Raw genomic sequence first — 26,233 nt, 5'->3', positions numbered from 1 at the left:
TTTAATTGCAAAAGCAAGTCCCGAAAACCAAAATTATAAAAATTGCCAAGAGACACCATGTTGCTCGAAGGCACAAAAAGTTCAAACGCTGCACAGCGAAACACAAAGTGGACTAGTTACCGAACTAGTTACAACCATACCAACTCAAGTTGAGTATAATAAAAACAAATACCTTAATTCACAATTAAGGAAATGTCAAGAGTTAAGGAAACTTCCCCCAATAACTACTCAATCGAACAATGGCCGGTACGTCGTACGACTACCCCTAGAGCCACAATATTCCAATACCTCACATATTGGTAGAAAAAACAAAGTAAGATTTCGGTCTAACAATAGTAAGAACTCAAACATATGTTACTTTTCGACCCCGCAGGATGGCTTTCGCCAATAATGAAAAAATAATTCTGAACAAATCCTAGAGCGGAGGCGGGCTACTAAACGCCAAATTAGTACGTACTAAAAATAAAATATACACAATAGTATCAAAAAGTCGAAAAATCGACATTTTCATACATTTTCAAAATACATACAACAGTCAAGGGATCACCATACTCCTAATGCGATACATTGACGCACCTAGACTTAACAAAAGCAAAGGTAGCTCTTATCGCACCTACATTAGCGCTTCTCATAAGGGTAGTTGGTGAGAGTCTGTTGTACAACTTGAACATACAACTTAAAAAATTATTATTCTAATGAAGCCGTTCGCAATAACCGGCCACTCTCTCGCAAGAACCCTCTAATTCCACAGCTCAAAACTCAAGGCTAAAGAGCACGCACTCTGGCCATATCTGAGTCAGACGTGGCGCCGCTATATTTCATAAATATAAAAATAAATGAAAACCATTTCAAAAAAAGCAAAGAATATATAACCGATATATAATAACCAAATCAATAAAATAAGAAATTTTAAATAACCGCTAGTAAAATAAATAAAAGCAAACAATTTTTTTACTATAATAATAAGTCGTCAAAACACGCAAAAGCTTTTTACAGCTAATATTCTGCGCCCTCGGCTACTCCACCAACAGAAAGCCGAATTACCGATCTCAGATTATATATATAAAACTAGGCAAAATATTCGCCTAGGGGGCCCAGGATGTTTAAATGAGTTAAGCATCCACCCCTCTACCCGGTAAAACTGGCGCATCCTAATGCGCCTGTGCAATTCACCACAGATGATGATTACAACACAACTAAACACATTTGTCAACAAAAAGGATGGGCAACGGGAAGGCAAGCGAAATTCGTTAAAAACAATTCGAACAAAACATTCGTTCGACACACTGCGCACATCAAGATTCGCCCTAAACAATTCGACATTAACAATTCGCACGTCAACAATTCGACCACACACTGCGCCGCGAAAGCACTCGCTTCGTTACACACCCCCGTGCTGAGACTTTCGATTCGTCTGCAGACCTAAGCGCATAAGTTATACCCTTTTTGCGAGGTAGAGCTCAAACGCTTCTCCGTAACTTTGGATAGGCCGTGATCCTGAACTACATATTTCGACATCGCTTCGTACTACATCGATCCCGCATTTGTTTCACTATCAGTATAAGGTTCCATTTATTGTAACCGGAGTTTATATTAAAAATAAATTAACACTTATTTCCTATCCGCTAAAAAATGCCTTTTAATTAGAAATATTAATCGCAAGTGTTAGTGACTCCTACAACTTAAATACAGTGGTGTGATTCTCACTTGGCTGGGCACCCATGTAAATAATAGCAATTAAAAGCGTAAAACATATGCAAAAGAAAAATTTGTAATAGGGTTGCCAACTTAGCAACTTGTCAACTTAGGTTGTCCTTATTATAGAAAACTAATAAAATATAAAAAATATATTGAGGACTTTTTACTTTGTAAAAATACTTTTTATAGAGTTGCCAGCTCTCTGTATGCCACTTAAAAACTATAATTTATGTAAAACAATAAAATATATTTACTATAAGTGTAGATCAATAGAAAGCGGTACAGAAATGATATTTAATAAAGAAAAAAATTGTAATAGGGTTGCCAAAATATTTTTTTTATATTATAGAAAAATTCATATTAACTAACAAATGAAGCTATTAAAAAATTTTTATTTAGTATTAAAAAATAGGAAATATTAATTTTGTAATATACCAGGGTTGCCAAATAAGATTTAAAAAATTATAATTTTTGCGAAATCATTAAAAATATGTATGTATGTATGTACTATATTAAACGAAACCACAAACGACATTTAAAAACAAGAAATTGTAATAGGGTTGCCAGCATATTCTTTTTCATGGTATAAAAATTATCATATTAACAAATAATGGTAAAGAAAAATTACATCAGAAAGTAAGAAAAAACATAGAGTTGCCACATAACACTTAAAAAATATAATTTAATTCAATTATTGTTCTAATAGCGATATATTTTGCGTTAGGGTTACCATTAAAAATTTAAATTTCTTTCAAAAAATACCATTAAAATTTTTATAGGTCATAATTAACTGAATAGCTGTCAAAAACTGATAATCAGTAACAAAAATCCATTAAATTCAGAGCTTAGTAGAAGCACATAACGCAACCACTGTTACTGTACGCCAGCCAAGGCACAAACTCTTATTTTTCTTTGTTAAATGGTTCTTACTCTTTTTGCCTTGCTTTGGTTGCACCATTTGCCACTAATTTAGCTTAGCCTTGCTTATTGTGCATTTTCGCTGCGTTGGACAGCCAATGAATTGCTAAAATTGAAAGTATACAACCGAAAGTGCTGTGTTGATAAAAGGAAAACGAAAATTCTTAGAAACACTTGCCAGCAACACTACGAGCGAGTACTTTCACTGCGTTTTTTGTTTTATTTCCACATGACTTTTTGTTTCTTGACTTTGATTCACAGGCGGTCAAGCGCCGCAAAGTATGCTACAGTCCACATTTCGATGCGTGTTTTATATGTATGTGTGTGTGTGTGTCTAATATCGGCGGCAAATGTGCTGAGCTCAATGCAGTTAGTGGTTGCATTCTAATTAACATTTTTAAGCGAAAACAAGAAATGAAACCAAAATCAAATAACCGCAGTGAAATTAAAAACTGTTTGTTTTAGTCTGCAAATTGCAAATTTCATGTCAAATGAATGTGAAAACACTTTTTTATTTGTGGAATTTCAAATTCGTAAACATGTTTTGCAATTTTTCATTTATTTTTTATTTCAAATTGGGCATGCAGTGGAATAAATTAAAATTCATTTGAAAAGCCACTTGAGTAAATAAAAGAAAATGTGTGCGAAAAAACTTGATATTAATGCTGTCATGGTGATTATGTATATTGAACGAATTATCAATTTTATTTCAATACTGAATTTGGCAAAAATATAAGTTACTAACAATATTATTTTATTGGAATTTGTTTGATGAAATTATTTATACGAAATAAAATGATTGATGTTTGGTATTGAAGTCTACATATGTAAGTCCGAGACGAGATATCGAATTTAAAGCCTCACATCGAAAATATTTTTTTTACTTCAAGTATTTGTATTGATGCGCTAAATTTTTGAAAAATTTCGAAAATATAATATAACTAAAAACAATAATAAATAAAAAACCATTCAAAATAAAGCTCCACCTAGTGCAAGTGCAATTCAATGTTTGTTTCGGCCATGGCACCTGCTTAGATTTATGACAATAGAACTTCGTTCTTCTATGAATCATTACTTGCATAAACGTTCCAATGAAATTTGACCCAGACTTACAAAAAGATAATTAATTTTAAGTCAATACAAATGAAGTACACGAACGCTGAATCCAATTTCCCACACAATTGTTGCAAGTATCGGCTGGGATGGCATTCAGTTTTTTTTCTTTTGGTTTCGGGTAAATTTTAAAGCGCTATTCAAAAGATTGTTGGACAGGATCACCGTCATGCAATATTTATAAACCAATTTAATGATGATTTTTGATGAATCAAGGTTCTTAAGCTACATAGCATAAGGCGACAATCAAGGATTCGGTTTACTAGCACAATTTACATGCACCGGTTCGAGTCAAATTTGATCAGTTGGTATTTAGGTCAGTTAAGTACTTTGGGGATAATTATTATAGATTATGGTTCTTGTATATGTTCCAAGGTTATATACTGGTTTTAGTAAGTCTACAGAAAATATTGTTGATGACTACTCTTTCATTCTCATATACATATGGAAAGTATATTCCTAAAGCCATGAAGCAAAATACGAGGTTTGACAATTAAGTAATGAGACCGATTTTATTGCCGCGCTTGTGGTAAACCTGTGACCTTTCTCTTTTTCCCTTTCTCTTTTTCCGACATCTCTTCCCTCTCCATTGATATATGTGCCATCGCTCTAGCTTGTTTAGTTCGCTTGCTGCGTCAAGTTAAGTAGAGGTGTGATTGTAGTGCTCGTCACGAAAATGAAAAAAACGAAATCAAGAGCAACGCGTCGCGATAAAATTTTGCGTCAGATTGGGCGAAACAGTTTCGGAAACGTACGCTAACATTATAAGAGTGTAAGGTGATAGTGATCTTAGACCCGGAAACCAAACGCCAAAGCTCACAATGGTTGTCTCCGCGCGCTCCCCGCTCGAAAAAAGCTCGCATAAGCAAGTCGAAGGTGAAAACGATGATTATTGCCTTTTTTGATAGCCGTGGAATCGTCCACAAAGATTTTGTTCCACCGGGGAAACTGTGAATCAAGTCTACTATTGCCAAGTACTCCAAAGATTGCGAAAACGAGTCAACAGAGTGCGCCCAGACATCGCTCGTAACTGGATCCACACCGCCCTCGGCGTGTCCCAGTATTTGGCCTCTAAAGGGATCGCCGTGTTGCAACAGCTGCCTTATTCGCCCGACATGTCACCCTGTGACTTTTTCTTTGTTTCCTAAAACAAAATCGGTAGTCAAAGGAACCCATTTAGAGTCGATTACGGACATCCAGGCGGTCGTGACGAGGGTACTCGCGGACATCCCAGTCGAAGCGTTCCAGAAATGTTACGAAGCATGGAAAACGTGCTGGAATCGCTGTATAGCTGCCAAGGGGACTACTTGGGAGGGGATGGCAGAGTTGTAGAATAATTTTCAAATATACGGTTTTTATGGAATCAGTCTCATTACTTAATTGTCATACCTCGTAATAGCGATTTTCTGTCAGTAACTTGGCATTCATAATTGGCAATGATAGGCTCGATAGTGCTTCCTTGCTGTACTACTATGCTTTATTTTCGAATCCTACTATAGTTGTTCATTAGTGTTCCACAGATTTTTTGTATGAATAAAACTTTCGCTTTGAAGTTGATACGATGATTTGATGAACCTAAAGATCTAAAATATTGAGTTACAATTGTTGAGTCACACCACTGTTACATTTGAATCTGCCGACATAGTTTGAGTCATTCTTTTGGCCAGTTTCGTAGTCCATACTTGAGTTGTGCCCAAATAAAATCTTAGCTAAGCATTGTTGCAGACTGAGTAGTCGTTTGCGTTTTACAGTCCAGAAAAATATGTTTGAAATATTTAAATTATAACAGACAATATATAAATTTGCGAGAAAAGTTATATCGAAAATGGATGAAAGCAACAAAAAGACCCCCGAATTTCATAATTCTTTTTTAACTTGCACAAATCGCCTATTTTTACTCAACTACACCAGGTGTGCCCCTTATGCAAGCCATAACTCAGAACATTAGTAGAGACTGTATTGAACCAAATGAAAGTGCTTTTAAAAATTTTAGTACTAGTATAAAGTGGTCCAATACAAAATTTGTAGGAAGACCATAAATTTCCTACAGGGTATTCAAAACTAAACCGCAAATGTGCCACACATGCTTGAGAGCAAGCAAAAAACTAGCGATTTTCTGATGCAAATCACAGCTGCGTGATGCCGTATTTGCGTTGCCTGCTTTTAGGATGCGGCTGACATACACACATGCATGCATACAAATAAAAATTTTAACCCATACGTGCACCTATATGCGTGTGTATACATGGTCGCATGCGAGTGTGTGCTCTTGTGTGCCTGCACCGTTTGACTACCTTCAAAGTGGCATAAAAAAAACAATAACAAAACAAATAAAGGCAACAGCAATGAATGCAAGAAAATAAGAGAATGCAAAAATGCGAAAAACATGCGGTTTAATTGAGGTCACGTGGTTTTATGGTTTATTGTTTCATTTTTACGGCATTTTCATTGTGGCATTACTTAACTTTCGGCTGCCATTGTTGTTCTTGTTGTTGTTGTTATGAATTGCTTTGCTGTTCCGCGATTGCAGAACTGGTGTTTCTAATTGCTATTGTTATTGCTATTGTTGCAATTTGTATTTTTCGCATTGCTGCACTCGCTGCGTCTAATTTGGTGCCGCTCGCACGTAGCTCACAACTGTCGCCACCACAAATACACAGCAAAAAAATTCGTAAAAAACAGCAGTCACACGAGCACACCAACACACACACACACGCAAGAGTTGTTAACTCACACACGCGCATGCATCACTTTTATAACGGTACACAAATTAGCTGAAGCGCGCTTCACACCCAACTGCATTTCTGGGATTTATGTGACAAAAGCGCCAACAATGAGACTGTGTGTGTGTGTGAAATAATTGTATGTGTGTTTGTGTGAAATAATTCTGTGTTTGTGTGAAATAATTGTGTGTTTGTGTGCGTGCTGTTGATACATTTAATGGCAAGTGAGCGCAGCGCAGCGCTTGTCATAATTTATTTGAAGTTTCTACATTAATATTGCTCCAAATAATGTCATTGTATGTTTTTTTTTATCTATTGTATTTGTGTGTGTATGTGTGTGCTTTTTATTGCTTTTTGCGAAGTTCACACTTTGCGATTGCATAAATTTTCCGTTTAAACTTGCGCCAGTGGACGGGTCCATTATAGTAAATTATGAGCACAATAGCAGATAATTTGTATTGTTTGGAATTCGTGCTGACAAATTGCAAACCGAATAACGGGTTTATCGCTTTTATTGAGATTAATATGGCTTACTATGCGATTATGTGTGGGCGGAAAATCAAAAATAAAAAAAAATCGACAAAATCAACCAAAGTGATTGCGTTGCTGAGTGGGTTATTTGAAAATTTAATCATTTTTCATGACAATAATTTTTTACACGCCGATCGAGATGGAAATCCGTAATAATATTTGGTGGTCGAAAAAGTCTTTTCGTATTTTGTCAATAGATGTCGTTCTAGTCGTAAAGCTCCGTTGCTACCAATCACATTGTGTCATAACCAAATAGTGTTGGAAAGGTGAGATTTTAAGCTTCATTTAAACAAAAAAATAAAATAATAAATTCGGAAAGTTGAAAAAAAGTTGCAGCTGTTCAAAAATGAATGAAAATAATAAAGAAATTGTATAAAAAAGGGAAGAATGCCACATACGCCATCAATGAAATTCGTTTACGATACAATGAAAGTTACGGAGATGATGCTATATCAGTTCGTGTATCACAACAATGGCTCGCTTCCGCTCTAGAAACTTCGATGTGAAATGCACCTCGCTCTGTTCGACTTATCATTAAAAAAGTCGGTGAAATTATGGAAAAGATTGATCAGGACCAACACATAAGCAGCCATGACATAACTAAGGAACTTACTATCATCATCAGATAGTTTTGAAATATTAAAAAAAAGGCTGGTTACAAAAGGAAGCTCAATGTTTGGGTACCACATGAATTCTCTGTGAAAAATTTAATGGACCGAATTAAGATCTGCGATTCTTTGCTGAAAGAAATGAAATCGAACCGTTTCTGAAGCGAATGGTAACAGGAGACGACAAGTGGTTCAAATACGACCATAATGTGCGAAAAAGATCATGATCCCAGCGTGGTAAAGCTCAACAAATGGTCGCAAAGCCAGGATTGATGCCTCGAAAGGTTATCCTGAGTGTTTGGTGGGAATGGAACACTATGAGCTGCTCCTGTCTAATCGAACGATTGATTCTACATTTTGCTGTGAACAACTGATGAGATTGAAGCAAGCAATCGAAAATAAAACGGCCAGAACAGAGCAACAGAAAGGGTTTCGTCTTCCACGACGACAACGCTAGACACACATATTTTATGACTCGCCAAAAACTAGGAGAGCTTGGTTGGGAAGTTTTGATGCATCCACCATATAGCACTGACCTTGCATCAGTGGACTACCATTTGTTTCGGTCAATGCAGAACACTTAATGGAGTACAGCTGGCTTCAGGACAAGCCTATGAAAATTACCTGTCGCAGGTCTTCGACGAAAACCCAGAAAATTTTTATACTGTTGGAATAATGTCTCTAGCGGAAAAATGGCAAAATGTGGTACATATTTGTTTCAATGAAGTTCATTATAAATCAAGAAAAAACAAATTGAAGTTTGATTAGAAATACGAAAAGACTTTTTCGACTACCCAATAATAAAAGCAGTGCTGCGAAGGATGATGAAAAATCCGTTCCATTAATCCACCGCGACAACATTATCGGCGCGTCACTCGACAAAGACCAAGAATTACCAGCAGAACTGTTCAATGCTGTCGGTTGGAACTGCTAAGCATGATTTTAGAGATATGTGTCAAACGATTGGAATACATATAAGTCTAATCAATCGCTATCCACTAGAAGCAAAATCCTGCGGTATGCGCTAATTATCGCGGAAGCAGCCTTATTAACATTGCATATGAGGTTCCTTCAACAGTGTTGGGTGAAAGACTTAAATTCATTGTTAATAAACTGATTGGACAGTATTAGTGGAGCTTTAGACCTAGCAAGCCCACTATAAACCAGATTTTTACAATAGGTCAAATCCTGGAGAACACCCCCGACAAAGAGGTCGAAGCTCATCGCCATTTTGTCGTTTTCAAGGACACTTTCGACAGCAATGATAGCCAGTGCCTATGCGACGCCATGTCTAAATTTGGTGTCCCTGCGTAACTTATGCGCAAATTCAGAAAGACGGTGAGCACTACCAACAGTTTTGTCAAAAACGATTTCACCGAACCATTCGACAGAAGAAGAAATTTTAGACAGGCTGATATTATTGCTGGAAAAACTGCTAATCTGAACCGCTATGGCACTCCTTAAAGAACAAAGATACTACTACTACTACAAAGCCTTCAGTTCAGCCTTTTCCAGCCTAGAAAATTAAGCGAAAGAGCCCGCATATGCAGATCTTGGGAATTACGCTCTTGGCTGCTATAAATTTGGAGAAAGGAAGCACTTTGACTATTTCGAAACAAGCATAAATCCCACAACCAATCTAATCCTAGACATTAATAGTTGAATAACTCTTGATATTAGGCGCTACCTTGGGATCGGTAAGCAATTGGGAAGCAGGCACATTTAAAGCGATGCGTCAGCGAAGAATTTCTTCGATTTCGAGAACCATGTCTAGTCAAAGAAGGCAAGGACGACTGCACATACAGAGGTAGATAGCACAACTGGCGTGACCTTGCCAAGGATAGAGGCAATTGGCGAAGTTTTGTGTTCTGGACCCACAGTTGTAGAGCCAAAGCAAATGAGATAAAAGGTCATAGGATACTTATTAATAAAATAAAATAGTTATTTATGGGTTGTAACAAAGTTACTTAGTCTGAGCTGGAAAACACAGCCTTTCGAATATCCCACAGAAATTTAAAAAATTGTTGGGTCAAGCAGCACCATCAATACTAATAGTACCTGCTCGTGGTCATTCATTTATTATATCCAAACTCTTATTAAAAATAGTATTACTCGTATTATCACGGCCTGTAACAGAACTTATGGCAGAACTAAGTATTATTTTACTAAACCTCATACCGAAAAGTACCAAAAAAAACACTTTATAAATTTAGGCTGCCAGACAACTTAACGAGTTTTTAAGTAAGTAAGACTTTACTTTTCATCCATGAAATTCGACTCAAAAGGCGCTTCAAGCTGCTAAGCCTGTAGAGATAAGCTAAAATGTCAAAAAACACAAACGAAGAAAAGAAGCTTAAGAAAGGAAAGAAAAAAACGCAGAATTTCGTTTCCTGCACTTCGAACGGCGTAGGCGGCATTTTGCGTATGCTTAACGTGTATTAAGCGCGTGTTTATTTACATAATTCACTTGATATGACAATATTTGCAGCGCCGAAGATTTACAGGCAAATATCCGGCCTGCGGCAGCATAACTGTGTAAACAAGTAAACATAAATCAATGTATGTACATAGGTAATATATGTATGTATTGGTTGTACAAATATGAAAGCAGCGCAGACACGCGCGTTCACGCGGAAGTTACGCATACGCCACGGTGCGCCATTCACACGGATTGCCGAATGTGTGGACAGCATTTGATTTAGAACACTCACGCTTTATTTATAGGTTTGTGTGTGGGGGTGTGTGTGTGTGCACTTGAGGACCTGCCGGCGGGCGTGTAGCACACACAAAAGCAACAAAAACGCAACAACAACAACACAAAAGAAGCATGACCAGAAACTTTATAAGTTTTGCGCTGAAACAAAAGAAGGCGAGAACAAAAGAAATGAAGAACGAGTGATAACAATAGCTTAGGAGCAGCAGCGGCGGCGGAGCGGCATGCGAAAGGCCATGGGAACACACACAGCAGGCGGCAAGTAGCAAGAAGATGCATGTGTGCGTATATATGTGTATGTGTGTGTGTGTGAAGGCACGTTTGACACATTTACACTTCGTAAAGCGTTGGACTGGCAGGCGAGCGCATTGGTTAGTGGAGACTAGCTGACTGGCGCGCTGGTGTAGTTGGCAAGATTAAAAGGCGTGAGTGAAGGCGTGAGCAAAATAGCAAGCGAAAAATATTAAAAAGAAAAATTAAATTGCATAAAAGCAGAGATGCCGAAAAAATTGATATCTTAAAGCTGACTAAGCAGAAACTCATTTTCAACTTGCTCGCTTTTATAATTTTAAAAGTGTTGCAAGCAGCCTTCAAAGTTGCACAAAAATAACAAAAAAGAAAAAGCAAAAAAAATACACTGCTGCAAATAGTATTATCCCCTAACGATCAGCAGCGTTTAGCTGCCAATCAAAGCACACATACACACACAGTCACATGCACATGCACATGTGTGTGTGTGTGTGATGCTCGATAAGTCATCGATTTAAGTATTTCAACATTTCCACTAAATAAGCCGTGTCAGTGTCGATTGGTGAACGTCATTAAGCTGATGACTGGCACGATTATCCAGCTCCGCATTTTCTCTGGGGTCATAGGCGGGTTGTGCGGCGCTGCAGTCAGTGGAAATCATTTATAGTGCTGGCGTTTCATCATTTTTCAATGTTCAACTGCATTTGCACCTTCAATTCTACATGACACTTCATGTCACTCGTACTGCATACGAGCGGCACGAAGCCTTAAGCGTTCTGTCATGCATATGCAACACGGCGCAGAGTGGAAATTGCGTTCGAACACGTACGAGGGAGCACGGCATGGCATTAATAATAACTTGACATGATAATAAAATATAGTATGTGCGCGTATGTTGTAAGGAGTGCATGGAAAATTTAATTTTAAGTATCGAAATTTAAGGCTGTATTGAAAGAGGTTAACATACATTTATAATTTATGAATGTTATAATTATAGAACTGAGTAGTATGATAAAAGCATAAAAAAGTGTAAAAAAAATAAGATAATTATAAAAATAATAAAAAAGCTTTGAACAATAATCCATGCAAAACTTCTTGAAAATAGAAGAGCTTTTCATATAAGCACTTGATTCCGTTGGTTTAGTTTAGTTTGTATGGTAGCTATAGTCTTCTGAGCTGAATGATTTTTCGGCAGATTGAAGCGATATCTTTGATAAAAATCTATAATAAATTTCATAGAGATGGCTTGACAAATAAAAGAGTTTTTCATACAAAGACTTGATTTTGATTGCTCAGTTTGTATGGCAGCTATAAGCTATAGTCTTCCGATTCGAATGATTGGTTGCAAGATTGAAGCGACGTCTTTGATAATAACTTACAACAAATTTCATGAAGTTGCCCATACAAATAAAAGAGTTTTTCATACAAGAACTGGAGTTTGATCGGTCAGTTTATATGGCAGCTATATGCTATAGTAGTCTGATCAGGAAAATTTCTTCTAAGATTGTTGCGTTGTCTAAATTAATAGTCTCTGCTGAATTTCAAGATATCTCGTCACATGAAGAAGTTTTCTATACAATACAAAATTAAACTTCTTACTAGTATGGGCAAAAAATGGTAAGACTATTTAATTTAAATTTCGCTCAAAACCCCTTTCGTCGAAATATTTTTTGTTTGCCGAAACGTTCAGAATGTTAAAAAAGGCCTTCAGTGATAAGTGTTTTTCGCGAGCAAATTTTTCGATTTGAACAAATTCACGTCCAGGACGGCCATCAACATAAACTGGTGATAAACATGTCAATAAATGTCACTATGACCCTTTACAATGTTCGACGTGTTAACAGAAACTATACGTTATGGTATTCAGTAAAGTTTCAGTGAGTTGAAAAATAAGCGCCTAATCAATTGCTGAGCTATGGTTGTATTTTACCACTTTTAATGGCCATATCTCATATTATAATCTCCACCAGGGTGTGAGCTGGACTGGTTTTGAGCAGCAAATATATGTATGTATAAATGAGGCACTAAGCTAACCAAAATTGTCCATAAAAGTTTTGTCCAAACAGAGAGCATAACAATTATTTTGCGATTAAGTGGTGCGATTCCAGCAAACTTTCTATGAATATTATCCCCAATTTCCACTAAAATTACTGAATTTGTCACTTTACACTTTTTTCAACTAAAATCAAAAACGTAGATTTTTGGAAACTTTGAATGAGTCCTAAATTGCAATACGCTTTGAACGCCAACTCGTAAAGCAGACGGATTTTTTTAAGCGATTTCTCCCATCCAGATATTTAAAATAATAATGCATACTTCAATTAACATTAGTTTGAGTCTGGAAGAAAGAAAAAAACTACAGTGGACCAAGAACTGCTGGTCTTTCATAGAAAAAGAAGTATTGGAAAACAGGAGTCTATTTGTATTCTTGTTGAGATTGAAATACTGATCAAATCGTATTTTACTAATATAAATTTACAATTTAGCTTACCAATGTAAAAGGCCTCTATTCAAATATTAATAGAATACATACCTGTAAAGAAAAAAATATTATTATTGCATTGTACAACTAAACAAATGTTAATAAGGTTTTAAAAAGATAAAATTCAATACATATATTATATATTTATTTCACAAAACTATATTTTGCTAAGTTGTTAGGACTGTCCTTGATTACTATGCCAAATATGAGCACGAATCAGTTCGTTTAGAGCAGCTGCTTAAGTCGGTACACCTCAGTTGTGCGTTGCGATTTCTACAATGGATAAAAATATCGAACAAAGAATTTGTCTCAAATTTTGTATTTCTAATCAAATTTCGTGTGCAGCATCATTGCGAATGTTGGAAAGGTCCTACGGAGATTCAGTTTTATAAACACACAAGCCTACGAGTTGTACAAGGCCTTCAAAAACGATCAAGAGATCGTTGAAGACATACCGCGTTCTGGACGTACTTCGACCTCTTCAACTAACGAAAGTATTAAAAAAGTGAAGGATATGATGCTTGGTAATCGTCAGGCACGTTTAACAGAGATGACAACAGAGCTCGACATCTCTCGCGAGTCCGTTTGAAAGATTTTGGTGGACATTTAGGGTATGAAATGGGTTCTAGCTCGATTCGTCCCGATAAATCGGAATTTTTTCAAAATGAGTACCGTAAAAAGGTCTCTTTGGACATGCTAGATCGTGGGAATTTCGACAAAACATTCATGGAGAACATTATAACTACCGATGAGACATGGGCTTATGAGTTTGACATCTAAAGAAGTCAACAAAACGAAACCAAAATCGGAAAACCACAACAAATCCGCTCAAAAATGGAGTGATGCTCATTGTTTTTTTTTTCGATATTCGTGGTTTGGTACATCATGAATTTGTTCCCGAGGGGTAGACGAGCAATAAGGAGTTCTTTTTCGGCGAATTGAGGTGTTTGCGTAAGAACATCCATCGAAAGCGGCCGGAATTGTGAAAGATTAACTCATGGATTTTACACGATGATTATGCATCATACATCAAGCAACGATTGTGAGCGAATTTAAAGCCAAAAACACAATGGATACCATCGATCAACCACTGCATTCACCAGATTTGGCTGGATGTGATTTTTTTTGTTCCCCAAACTGAAATTTGCGCTCCGTGAAACCCATTTTCACCCGATCGAAGGGATAAAACAAAAACTGCAGAAGGAGCTGAAGGCCATCGCAAAAAATACGTATGAAAAAAGGGATATTTTTTGAATCTCAGTATGCGGCTTGGTATCTGTCATATTGTAGTATATATAGTAAATAAATATAAGAAAAAATTCCTACGGGGTCCTTCTTCAACAGCACCAATATTTTAATCGTCTGACAGTTTTCATTCACACATTTACTCTTGCTATTATCTTTACACTGCATTCGAGGAAGAATTCTTTTTTTAGTTTCGTTTCTATTGCTGCAGTCTTTATTACCGTTACAGCAGCCTAGTTTTTGCCGCAGGATACGTCACATTTTGGATGAAGGATTTTGTAATTTGCCTAGCTAGATTAGTGTCGAACAGGCGGCAAACATTTTTGCACTGGCAATGCTGGCATTTACCAGACACGATGTCAAACAGCGCAGAAATGCAATGTCGAATATGAATAACGGCTTGAAACCTAATTTTTCTTACTAGGCCATGCATATTCTTCATATTTACCTCGAACCAGCAAGCAGCACTCTTAATCTGACATGTCTTTTGTTGAGTGCTTGAATGAAAAGCGAGATATTGAAGTGAATGCAGCGAGTCAGCAAATTGCCGACGGCAGAAATTTTAATTTCAGGCTAGTAAGCAGAAGCACAAGCAAAATGCAAATATAAATATATGTATACGAGAATATTTGTTGTAGTCTAGAGAAGAGAGAGCGTTGGGTTTCCAAGAGATCACAACAATATTTGTAGTTGGTGATTTTATAGAAACTGCCGAGTGGTAGAGGAAAAAGTCAAGGGCATTCTCAATAACGCTGCTTCAAGATATTCCTACCAATATCAATTACCATAAATCTTCAAAAATTGCTGACTGCTTGATTGTGCTCTCACATTCAACGCTTGAACCAACGAATGTCAGAAGCATGAGCTTACACAGGCCACATATAAGTATGTAAATGGAAATGTTTATGTATGTATGTGTATGTACACATATATCCATATGAATTTCATGACCTATTTGCCTCCTAATTATTAGCACGCCGAGTACTTTGTCTTACTTTTAATATATTCTCCACCATTTTTCTCACATTCTCTCAAGTCATTTCCACGTAGGCAATATTTAAATTGGAGCAGCATCATTTGTTATCCGCTTAAATGGTGAAAGCATTTTTCAGTTAAAACGTCTCACCTGACGGCGTGCGTGTCAATTATTGTTGTACATGTGGGTAGGTTGTTATTGTTGTTTTGTTGTCATTCTCGTGTATTTTCCACATGAGTTGCGCTTAACCTAATAAAAAGGCTCATAAATATTAGCCGATTTGTACGCCTTCAAGCCTTAAGCCACTGAAATTACGAACAAAAGTGGCGCTCTGCGTGCTGCCATGCATGTGTGTGTGTGTGCGTGTGGGGTGTTACTGAGTATTAATCTGTTTACGTGTGAGAAAATTCAAATTTCACTGAAGCTAATAGAAAAGCGAGCTAATGTGCTCGTGTTCGTTAGGATTTGCTACGCTTCGTTGGAAATCAAGAAGCAGCGGCGAAAATAGAAATAAAGAAGGAAGCAGACATGTGGAAGCATTAGGGTGATGGAATTTGTAAAGGAAACTCTGACTAATAAAAATTAAAGAAATAAAAAAATGTAAAAAAGCACTTTATTTTTTAATTCTTTTTTTTTTTTGCTTGTATTTTTTTTCGTTTAATGTAATTTAAAATTTTTTATATTTTTTTTTATTATTTCATCTTATTTATTTTTTTTTTCAATCTTTCATTTTACTATCCGTTTTTTCCAATTTTTTCTTATTTTATTATATTATACTTTTTTATTTTATTTAATTTGTTTTAATTTCTTTCATTTATATTTTGTTTTGTTTTATTTTATTTAATTGTTTCGTGTTTTCATTTTTGAGATTTTTATTTTACTTAATTTTTTTATTTTTTCACGCTTTTTATACATTTGTTATGACGTTGAAAATATTTTTATTTATGAAGTTAAGTTTTTTCTACTTGTTTCTGTGGCATATTGATTGTTTAGGTGATCGGAATTCTTTGCAGAAAAAATATTAAGGTCGCAAAATACGATATGGTACGATTTGGTTCAACTATGATGAGATGAACATTCGGTACGAATATTTTCAACAGACTAAGGAATGATTTCAAAGCTTGAAACCATTTTTTTATACTTCAGTACTGCAGAAAACCTATCAGACCTATGTATGTGAGATCGTTAGGTTTTGCAATTTATAATCAAAAGGTGCCACAAACAGAGTAGAAATATAACGGGTGATTTTTTTGAGGTTAGGATTTTCATGCATTAGTATTTGACAGATCACGTGGGATTTCAGACATGGTGTCAAAGAGAAAGATGCTCAGTATGCTTTGACATTTCATCATGAATAGACTTACTAACGAGCAACGCTTGCAAATCATTGAATTTTATTACCAAAATCAGTGTTCGGTTCGAAATGTGTTTTATCGACAAATTTTGTTCAGCGATGAGGCTCATTTCTGGTTGAATGGCTACGTAAATAAGCAAAATTGCCGCATTTGGGGTGAAGAGCAACCAGAAGCCGTTCAAGAACTGCCCATGCATCCCGAAAAATGCACTGTTTGGTGTGGTTTGTACGCTGGTGGAATCATTGGACCGTATTTTTTCAAAGATGCTGTTGGACGCAACGTTACGGTGAATGGCGATCGCTATCGTTCGATGCTAACAAACTTTTTGTTGCCAAAAATGGAAGAACTGAACTTGGTTGACATGTGGTTTCAACAAGATGGCGCTACATGCCACACAGCTCGCGATTCTATGGCCATTTTGAGGGAAAACTTCGGACAACAATTCATCTCAAGAAATGGACCCGTAAGTTGGCCACCAAGATCATGCGATTTAACGCCTTTAGACTATTTTTTGTGGGGCTACGTCAAGTCTAAAGTCTACAGAAATAAGCCAGCAACTATTCCAGCTTTGGAAGACAACATTTCCGAAGAAATTCGGGCTATTCCGGCCGAAATGCTCGAAAAAGTTGCCCAAAATTGGACTTTCCGAATGGACCACCTAAGACGCAGCCGCGGTCAACATTTAAATGAAATTATCTTCAAAAAGTAAATGTCATGAACCAATCTAACGTTTCAAATAAAGAACCGATGAGATTTTGCAAATTTTATGCGTTTTTTTTTTAAAAAAAGTTATCAAGCTCTTAAAAAATCACCCTTTAGAAGAAGCGGAAGGATAAGTCGTTCTTTGGTCGAATTAAAATTAGTATGCAAATGAAGAGTTGATAATGTTATCGAAACTCAAATTAAGGGACTAAAGTTGTAAAATCCTATCTAATATTTACTACTATTACTAAATATTAGAAGGAAGCCGAGGTGTTTTAAACTATTTCTAAAAGAAAATACTTTTGAAAAGGGGTACAACAAAGTCAATTCTATATTATGTGATCATCGATAAATTAAGGTCACATTAATAAACGCAATCTTTGCTAATACCGTATACTTGTAAGAATCGTTAGATAAACAGGAGCGAAGAAAGCATCCCAATAGATGTGCCAATCGGCTTATTTGAAAATCTGAATTAAAAAATAACGGATCGTTTCACCGAAATATATAGCTTTTGGCGTTTGTAAACGAAAATATGTAAATTAAATTTAATTGTAGTGGCATTAGACTTAGGGATTTGGAATTATGTTGGTGTATTATATCAACAGTCTTCTCTTGTCAAAATTATTACATGTGACAAGCAAAAACAAAGTTAGCGACTTGAATTTAATGCGAGGGATTTATATGTTGTATGAAATAGTATAACTGCTTTCGTCTGTATGCTAAAAAATTTTATTATTTTTTAACACTCTTACTACATTAAATAGCTCAAATGACAAAATTATTGTTATCAAATTAGATACAAAAGTTTTTTAAGCGATTTTTCAAACAAGTGTTACCAGTATGTTTAAAAATCGGTTATGGTTTGTTCGATTCGCTACTCTGTAACTCTCTAGCACTTGACAAAGCCTATATACAGCTATTATAAGCAAAATAATCCGTCCATTAAAAATCATTGATGGCTTTCGCATGGGCTTAGATGAGAAATTAGGGAGGAGCCTCTTTAGAGGCTTCAAAAACTCGAGTTTTTTGATGATTATTTTGAGAAGGAAAGAAATAATTGATTAAAGCGAAATTTCTAGGGTTTATAGTTATATACATATTTAAACATCATCCAAAAATTTTTTGGATACAAAATCTTTAATATTCTGCCTTTGGGAAGTAATTGCCCGATGCATATCGCATGTTCATTTGTCGGACGGCGGGCAGGATGCAGGTCGCAATTTCTATCGGAAACAAAAAATTAAAAAAGATTCATATTTGTTAAAAACTTATATTCTATTCTATTCTAGTAAAACTAAAAAAATTTCAAAAACAAAAAAAAAATTTTAGATTTTTAAAAAATTGGAAAAAATGAGGTTTTGACCATAAAAAATTTACTTTATGTTGTTTAAAAATATGCTCAAATTTGACTTTTCTTAGTTTAAAGAGAAGATAATTTAATGCCAAAGATAATAAACTTTGCCCCAATTCCATACGACGTTAAGTTTTTTATTTTTTTTATCATGCCCGCCAATTAAGAAAAATCGTAAAAATGAAAAACCGAGAAATCGCGCATCAAAGTTGTCGCTTTTTGCCCAAGCGCTAATATATCTGCTAGACGCTCGGACACTATTGCCCTTCTAGCTTCGACAATATTTCGAATTCCCATCTAACCCTTTGGGGACATATTCTTAGATTATTTTCTAAGGATATTTACGCAAAAAATTCGATTTTTTGGAGCTTCTAAAGCAGGCCTCCCTTCAATACAAAATGTTGTCTTATGATTAATTCCAATTCTTTCTTTTAAGGTTTGTCAGACTTATCCTTTTTTATAGCTGAATAATTTTTTCGAAAGAAGATTGATGTATGGACAATAGCCTCAATTCAAGACATTTTTAAGGATGCATCGACAGAGAAGCCCGGATCCGAGCGTGTGATTCGAAAAGTAATCAGAATTTTTCTTGTTTATTTATTTTTTTATATTATTTTTATATTCTCTATGCATATGAATGGTCACAACATCGATTTTTGTTTGATTCCAATCACCTACACCTAATAAAAAGTCTCGTTTAATTAAAATAAACTGTTAGCCAAAACGGAATTTGTCCAAAAATTAAATTATACGAAACTAAATTTTCAATTAATTACATTTCTTACACTATATTAAATTTATTTATCAATTATTAAGTGTTTATGTAGTTGTAAAGAGCTTCCGTGTTATTTAATAACACAGTGTTGGCCCATAATTATAATTCATTTAACTGCGCTCATTACGGCATAATATTTATTAATTTCAATTCACTTAAAATGCCCAGCACCAACGCCCACGGAAATGTATCTGGCAGTAATTATGCGTTTAAAATGCAATATCAGCAAGATTATTTGCCAGTTGGCAAGGCTGGCAAGTGGTAATTGCTGAACGGTTTAACATTACAAATATTTTCAACACAACAATTAACAACAGCAAGTGCAGAGACAGTAAGCACAGTTTCAACAGTCTCATTTTGTGAGCATACTGAGAGCTGGTAATGTTAGTTTTTAGTTATATATTAGATAATTTGACTGTGACTACGGGATTTGGCTTTCTAATGTTTTTCAAGAATACAAAAATATCAAATTCAGGTTTTAATTTTTTGAAGAATAATTATATTTTAAAATGATTTTTATAATGATTAAAAAGTAAAACACTTCTGAAAAGTTGACTATAGAATAAAGAAGTGCGCCTAAATAACATATAAAATATATGTTTTTAATTCTGACGTAGAAAATCCATTTTTTCTCCAAGAATCGCCGGCATAATTCTTCTCCTCAAAATTTGCTCTTGCTCACAACAAAAAATCTTGGAATAAATATTTTAAATTTATGTTTTCATGATTTCAGTATGCAACATCACACAATTTGAAATATGCATACTTATAACATCAGCAACACACACATCCACAAACTCGTATATAAAACTAAATGCTTCAAATTAATGACAAACAAACTGTAGCATACTTCAAGGGGCATTAAACTTATAGAACTGATTAAGCACAGTTGACTAAAATGCCATTGGCAATGGCAATTTGAGGTTGCTTGACAGCAGTCAACCGCTGTGGAACCGATTGTTGTGCCATAAAGAAGGTGGCATGGCAAAAGTCTTTCTTAAGACTTTGCTGGTCGGTCAACAAAATATTTATCCAATTTAGGCTGCGCATTAATTTGTCAGCCACTTAAAATGCTACAAAATATACATAAATTTATAAACGACCGTAAGCGTTTGGGTATTTTTAGCATTTAAAATCTCCGCAACTTTTTGATTTGCATGTCCCAGCGGCTTACATAGTGGGTTGGATGCAAGTTATTTGTCACATAGTAACCCTTTCTGACACATTTTCGAGTTGATCGATAATTAATGAGAGGTTTTTTTTGAGAAAAGGGTCTTCGCTTCACAGAGTGTTAAGTTTTGATTTGTTTACATACACTGGAGAAAATCGATACAAGAACTGTTTGGTGTAAATATGGGAGGGAAGACAGGATTCTTAAAAAGCTGAAGTGTTTTCGAAGTAAGGTTTGCCATTTTATCATGGAAAGATATACAATCCAACAACGAGTCGAAATTATTAAATTTTACTACCGAAATTCGGAGTCAGCGGCCTCAACTTTAAGAGCCTTCAATTTATGGTCGTTATAAACGTCCTGTCAGATCAACAATTGAGCATCTAGTGGAAAAATTTTAAGCCACAGGCACAGCACAAAATGTTCCCGTGCCATTGAGACAAAGAAGTGCCCGTAGTGTCGAGAATATTACTGCCGCCCGCTCATCAATTGAGGAAGACCAAAATTGGTCTCTCACAAGTCGTTCTCAAGCGTTGGGCATCTCTGTGACGTCATGCGGTTTACGAGGTATGACAATTAAGTAATGAGACTGGTTCCATAAGAACCGTATTTTTGAAAACTATTCTTAACTCTTCCATCCCCTTCAAAGTAGTCCCCTTGGGCAGCTATACAGCGATTCCAGCGCGTTTTCCATGCTTCGTAACATTTCTGGACCGTTCGACTGGGATGTCCGCGAGCACCCTCGTCACGGCCGCCTGGATGTCCGTAATCAACTCAAAATGGGTTCCTTTGACCACCGATTTTGTTTTAGGAAACAAAAATAAGTCACATGGTGACATGTCGGGCGAATAAGGCGGCTGTTGCAACACGGCGAACCCTTTAGAGGGCAAATACGGGGACACGTTGAGGGCGGTGTGGCACGACGCGTTGTCGTGATGAAGGTTCCAGTTACAAGCGATGTCTGGGCGCACCCTGTTGTCTCGGTTTCGCAATCTTTCGAGTACTTAGCAATAGTAGACTTGATTCACAGTTTTCCCCGGTGGAACGAATTCTTTGTGGACGATTCCACGGCTATCAAATCATCGTTTTCACCTTCGACTTGCCCATGCGAGCTTTTTTCGGGCGGGGGCGCGCGGAGACAACCATTGTGAGCTTTGGCAAAAAGAGAAAGGGAATTTCAAGGTTTCACAGGTTTACCACAAGCGCGGCAATAAAATCATTCTCATTACTTAATTGTCAAACCTCGTCTGTGACGGCGGCGGAATTGACAGGTAAACTTTAAAAGACTATAAAAGCTTCAGATTTGGTATTAACGACTTAAACATAGGGAACTGTTAATATTATTTTTTTTGTCAACAAATAATTTCCCCAGAAACTGTCATACACGTAAATTTAAAGAGAAATTTAAGCTCAGCCAAGCCACCACATATTAAATTCTGTAACAAAATGCCACAAAAAAATTGCCTAATACCGGCAACACCTTAAACATTTCATGCATATTCATATATTAACACTGCTTAATATTCCTAAATATGTATGATCCGGCATAATGGCAACACCCAGCAGCAGCTACATTAATTTAATTCTCGCTACAAGAGAGACGTTGTAATAAAAAGTAAATCGCAATAAATCTGCTTAGCGCCGTTAACATAAATAACATAAATTTTACGATCTCACCCGAGTTACGAGCGTAGTATGGACTGTATTAAGCAGGTCTAAATACAAATGTGGGCACACACACGCACACAACAAAACAATGAAAATGATTATTTAATATAGCAGTGGAGAAGGTTATGCTCATTAACTATTTACAATGCAAAAGAGCAGACGAAAGCAGCAGATTGAAGCTGCTAATGTTTACGAAACGAGGCGATGAGCGACAGATGACTGGCAGCGGAGAAGCAAGCGGTGCGTGCGAGGATAGGATAATAAAACACCAAAGCAGGGAAGAAAAACAAAGGAAGCTGGAAAGCGGAGTTGTTGGGAGATGTTTGGACTGAGTGGTTGGGTTGAGCGGTTGGGCTGAGCGGTAGAGCTGAGAGTAGTGAAAGCAGGGTGAAATAGCCGATTTAAGGTGTTTTCGTAACTTAAATGGTAATGGTGTCGTAAGAAAATCACTGCATTATACATACGGTTTATGTGAGTAGCATATGTTATCATACAACTTGATGAACAGTGAAATATACAGGGTCTGTTTTTGAAGTGTAGACTTTCTTTGAGGTATAGCTGTCAAACCAGCTATCAAATTAAACATATGTTTTTGACATTTACATTTTGTATGAAGATTTCGGCTTTACGAGTATGAAAAGTAGACAAATCGGTTTATTTTGATTGCTAGCCACTCTCAAGAGATTTATAAGATTTCATTCCTCCATACAAACCGATCGAGATATCAAGTTCAGCCAGAGCTTTCTCAACCTGATCTCTCCAACGGAGTGGAGGTCTTCTTCTGCTTTCACCTTCGAAGCTGGAGTGTTCTCTTCCAACCGGACAACATGACCCAGCAACGCAGCTGCCGTCTCTTGATTCGCTGAACTATTGAACTAGGTCTCCGTTTACTCGTACAGTATCTCGCCGTTGCCAATGCGCAAAGTACCATAAATCTTCCGAAGAACCTTCCTCTCGAACACTCCTAAGGCCTACTCAACAGATAATGTCATTGTCCATGCTTCTCCATCAAATAGCAGAACGGGAATAATGAGTGACTTATAGAGTTTGGTTTTTAGCACCTATTGGCAAGGATTGGATTTCAAGGCTGTAGTGGGGTATAGTTATGCTTCTGTATAAGCAGTTACAGTTATATCCAATTCCTACTATGGCATCCTCATCGCGCAGCCTCGAAAGGTGAGTAACCCTTGTGTAAGATGCGGTAGCTTATCCGTGTGGAGCCTGAGGGCACGACTAAAAGAAAGAAAACTTGGGCAGAGCCACACCGGCATATTCGGTTTCGGGTTCGCTCAAGTCTAATTGGAGCGTCTTTTCACCAGAGGTGTGGCTACGTCTATCGTGCGCTGGGTTCGGGGCCCGCCACGTAGAAACCACTCCCAACGAACAGGACATAGCGTGCAAAAATTAACTTGAGGAATAATGGTTCTCATACTTAAAATGAAGTCACTGTGGACACATTATCTGAACTTCCACAGTCATTTCATTAATTTGTATATTTTTTCTTTGTAGAAGAAATTTCTATACTCCTATTAAAACACCCTTTTCGTATGCATAACCACACAAATATTTACATAAAATTCAATTTCATGCATTTGTGTATAGAATACAGCGGAAGAAGAAGCAAATTATGTTGCATGATTCATTTAATATGCTTATGCCAGAGAAACTACAATATTTACTCATGCATATAATACACTGGATCATAAGTAATATGCCCATATGCTTAAGAAGCCTGATGGTTTTGCTAACAGATTGGCATGAACGGGTGTTCAAGTATAGCACCTTCATGTAACAAACAGAATAATAGCAAATTTCAATGCCTTAAGGCAAAACTTTCATGTTTGGCAAATCAAATACAGATTATTTATAATTGGTAACAGTAATGTCGAGAAGTTAATGTTAAACTTCAGTGGTGATGTTAGGCTTGGATTTTATATACCTAGAGTTGCCACCTGAAAAAATTTTAATTACTCAACTAAAGAATTTGGTATGCTTAACAAAAAACTATGTTCTTTGAAATTTAGACAACCATATATTGCTATACATATAGTACTTGTATATAATATAAAGCCATGTTCATGCTGGCAACAAGATTCAATTTTTCCTACTAAGCGCAAAAAAAAGCGATATTCTGACTTTATTGGCTGTACTGCTAGCTGATGACACAGCGAATGCTGGCCACATAATTAGAAAGAGCATTGTAAAAGAAATTAATGCTCACTTTTTACTATCCGCTAATTACTATGAGGGCACTATCTACGAGGGCAGTAAGTAATGGTTGGCTTTAAAAAGTGACACGTGTTGAAAAGAAAATTGAAAAAAATATTACTGCTATTTTTCCGGTTTTGGATATCTCCTTGTAAGCAGTTGTAAATTAATTTTACATAAACTTTTTAGGGAGTCTTCAAATATTTACTCACCTCCATATGTGAACAAATGGAAAACATGTGCTTTGGGGAATAACTGTTTTAAATACTAGGTAAGGAAAGGAAAAAGAGTCATATAAAAAATTTTAAACCAGATTTTTACGACGAAAATCAAAATATAAAAGTAAATAAATTTAACAAAAACGGATGGGAGATCTCACTTCTGACAGTTGACAGTTGTCAAATGGCTTTTAGATGACAGCTGTCGAACAGATGACTTATGGCAAATGCCAAAGTTATTTATGGTTGGCAACTGTCAGTATACACTGTATAAAAGTTGCCATTCGGATGCCAGTTATAAGCTGCCAAACCGACGTCAAATTGGTATACATATATCAGAATGATATCAATCGGCTACTTTTGGCAAATGTCAAATGGATGACAATGTAGCGTAGTTTTGAAATTAATATATAACTGTACACAAAACGTTGGTGAAATTGGGATTACAACACCCAAGTTACACGTCTTTTTGTTACCAACCGAAAATAGAGTTTTCAAGTTTTCGAATGGTTAATTTTGTTGAGGAAAGAACTTGCATCAAATTTTCTTTGCAGAACGAGTATCAGTCTGGTTTGGTGTCAAAAACGCTCAATTGCTACATCTAAAACTGCCGCAGTTCTTTGAGATTTTGCCAAAAACTGGAGACATGTTGTTCCGCAACCACCGTTATCAACTTCTGGGTATTCAGCAAGTTCAAAGGGGCAAAGCGGAAACGCCGTTTTATTCGATTGAGGACAAAATGTCGGATTGGAAACAAAACTTTTAAATTTATTGAGAAAACTATAAACTTTGCCCAATTTATAATGATTCAAAAAACTCGAAAAGTGCTGATTAAGAATCCAAGAACTTGCAAATCGAAGATACGAATCACTTGAACTTGAATTGGGTGAACAAAAATGTCGCAGCTCTACGATGTCCGACATATTTCAGAGCACAAACTCACACACAGCGACACACACGCCGAAAACATATCAGAAGCTGTTCGAAGACAAAAACTTAAAGCCAATGCAATAAAATGCATAACACACACACAGGAGCATATTATTACATAAGTGTGTGTGTGCACACATATTCCCGCACTTAAGTGTTGCATGAGTGGTGGTTGCACTTCACACGCAAGTGTTCAAACGCTTGTTCAGCAGAAAAAAGATTGTTAACTAACAAGTGCAAGTACAACGAAGTACACGTACTTTAGTGAGTGCACATGCACATACACATATTCAGGCCCACTAGCAGACACGCATTTTGCCTGCAATGCAACTATGATATTGTTCGTTGGTATTTTTACTGTTAGTTCGAATGAATTATGTCGGGCACTGTCGCTGCTTCGACACTCTGCTGTTTCCGCTACCCACTACCACCCCCCACGTCGGTGTAATTTTCTTCTTTATACGAATTCGGAACTTGTCCGATGTCAAGTCAACACTTAACGCTAAAAACATGTGTGCGGAAACTTTCAAAAGTGTTGCAAACAAACATACAAACATATGTATTTTGAATATATATGTAATATATTAGTTTACCGG

General features: G+C 36.3%; 2 protein-coding genes across 8 annotated transcripts in view; one reads left to right on the top strand and one right to left on the bottom strand.

Annotated features, from left to right (window-relative positions):
• The window catches only part of LOC105229112 (sodium channel protein 60E), a 292,253-nt gene that overhangs the window by 143,818 nt on the left and 122,202 nt on the right, over window positions 1-26,233 (top strand). The window lies entirely within an intron of this gene.
• LOC105229111 (mitochondrial thiamine pyrophosphate carrier) overlaps window positions 1-26,233 on the bottom strand; it is a 136,732-nt gene that overhangs the window by 31,712 nt on the left and 78,787 nt on the right. Inside the window, exon 3 of one of the 4 annotated variants that reach the window (XR_007422399.1) lies at window positions 13,068-13,086. The exons of the other annotated variants lie outside the window; for them this stretch is intronic. The gene's annotated coding sequence lies outside the window, so the exon portion shown is untranslated. Of the gene's footprint in view, window positions 1-13,067; window positions 13,087-26,233 lie in introns of those variants that run through there. 4 annotated transcript variants of the gene reach the window in all.

The sequence above is a fragment of the Bactrocera dorsalis genome, chromosome 3, assembly GCF_023373825.1.
Source record: "Bactrocera dorsalis isolate Fly_Bdor chromosome 3, ASM2337382v1, whole genome shotgun sequence".
Taxonomy (NCBI): Eukaryota; Metazoa; Arthropoda; class Insecta; order Diptera; family Tephritidae; genus Bactrocera; species Bactrocera dorsalis.
This window is presented reverse-complemented; position numbering and strand designations above follow the sequence as displayed.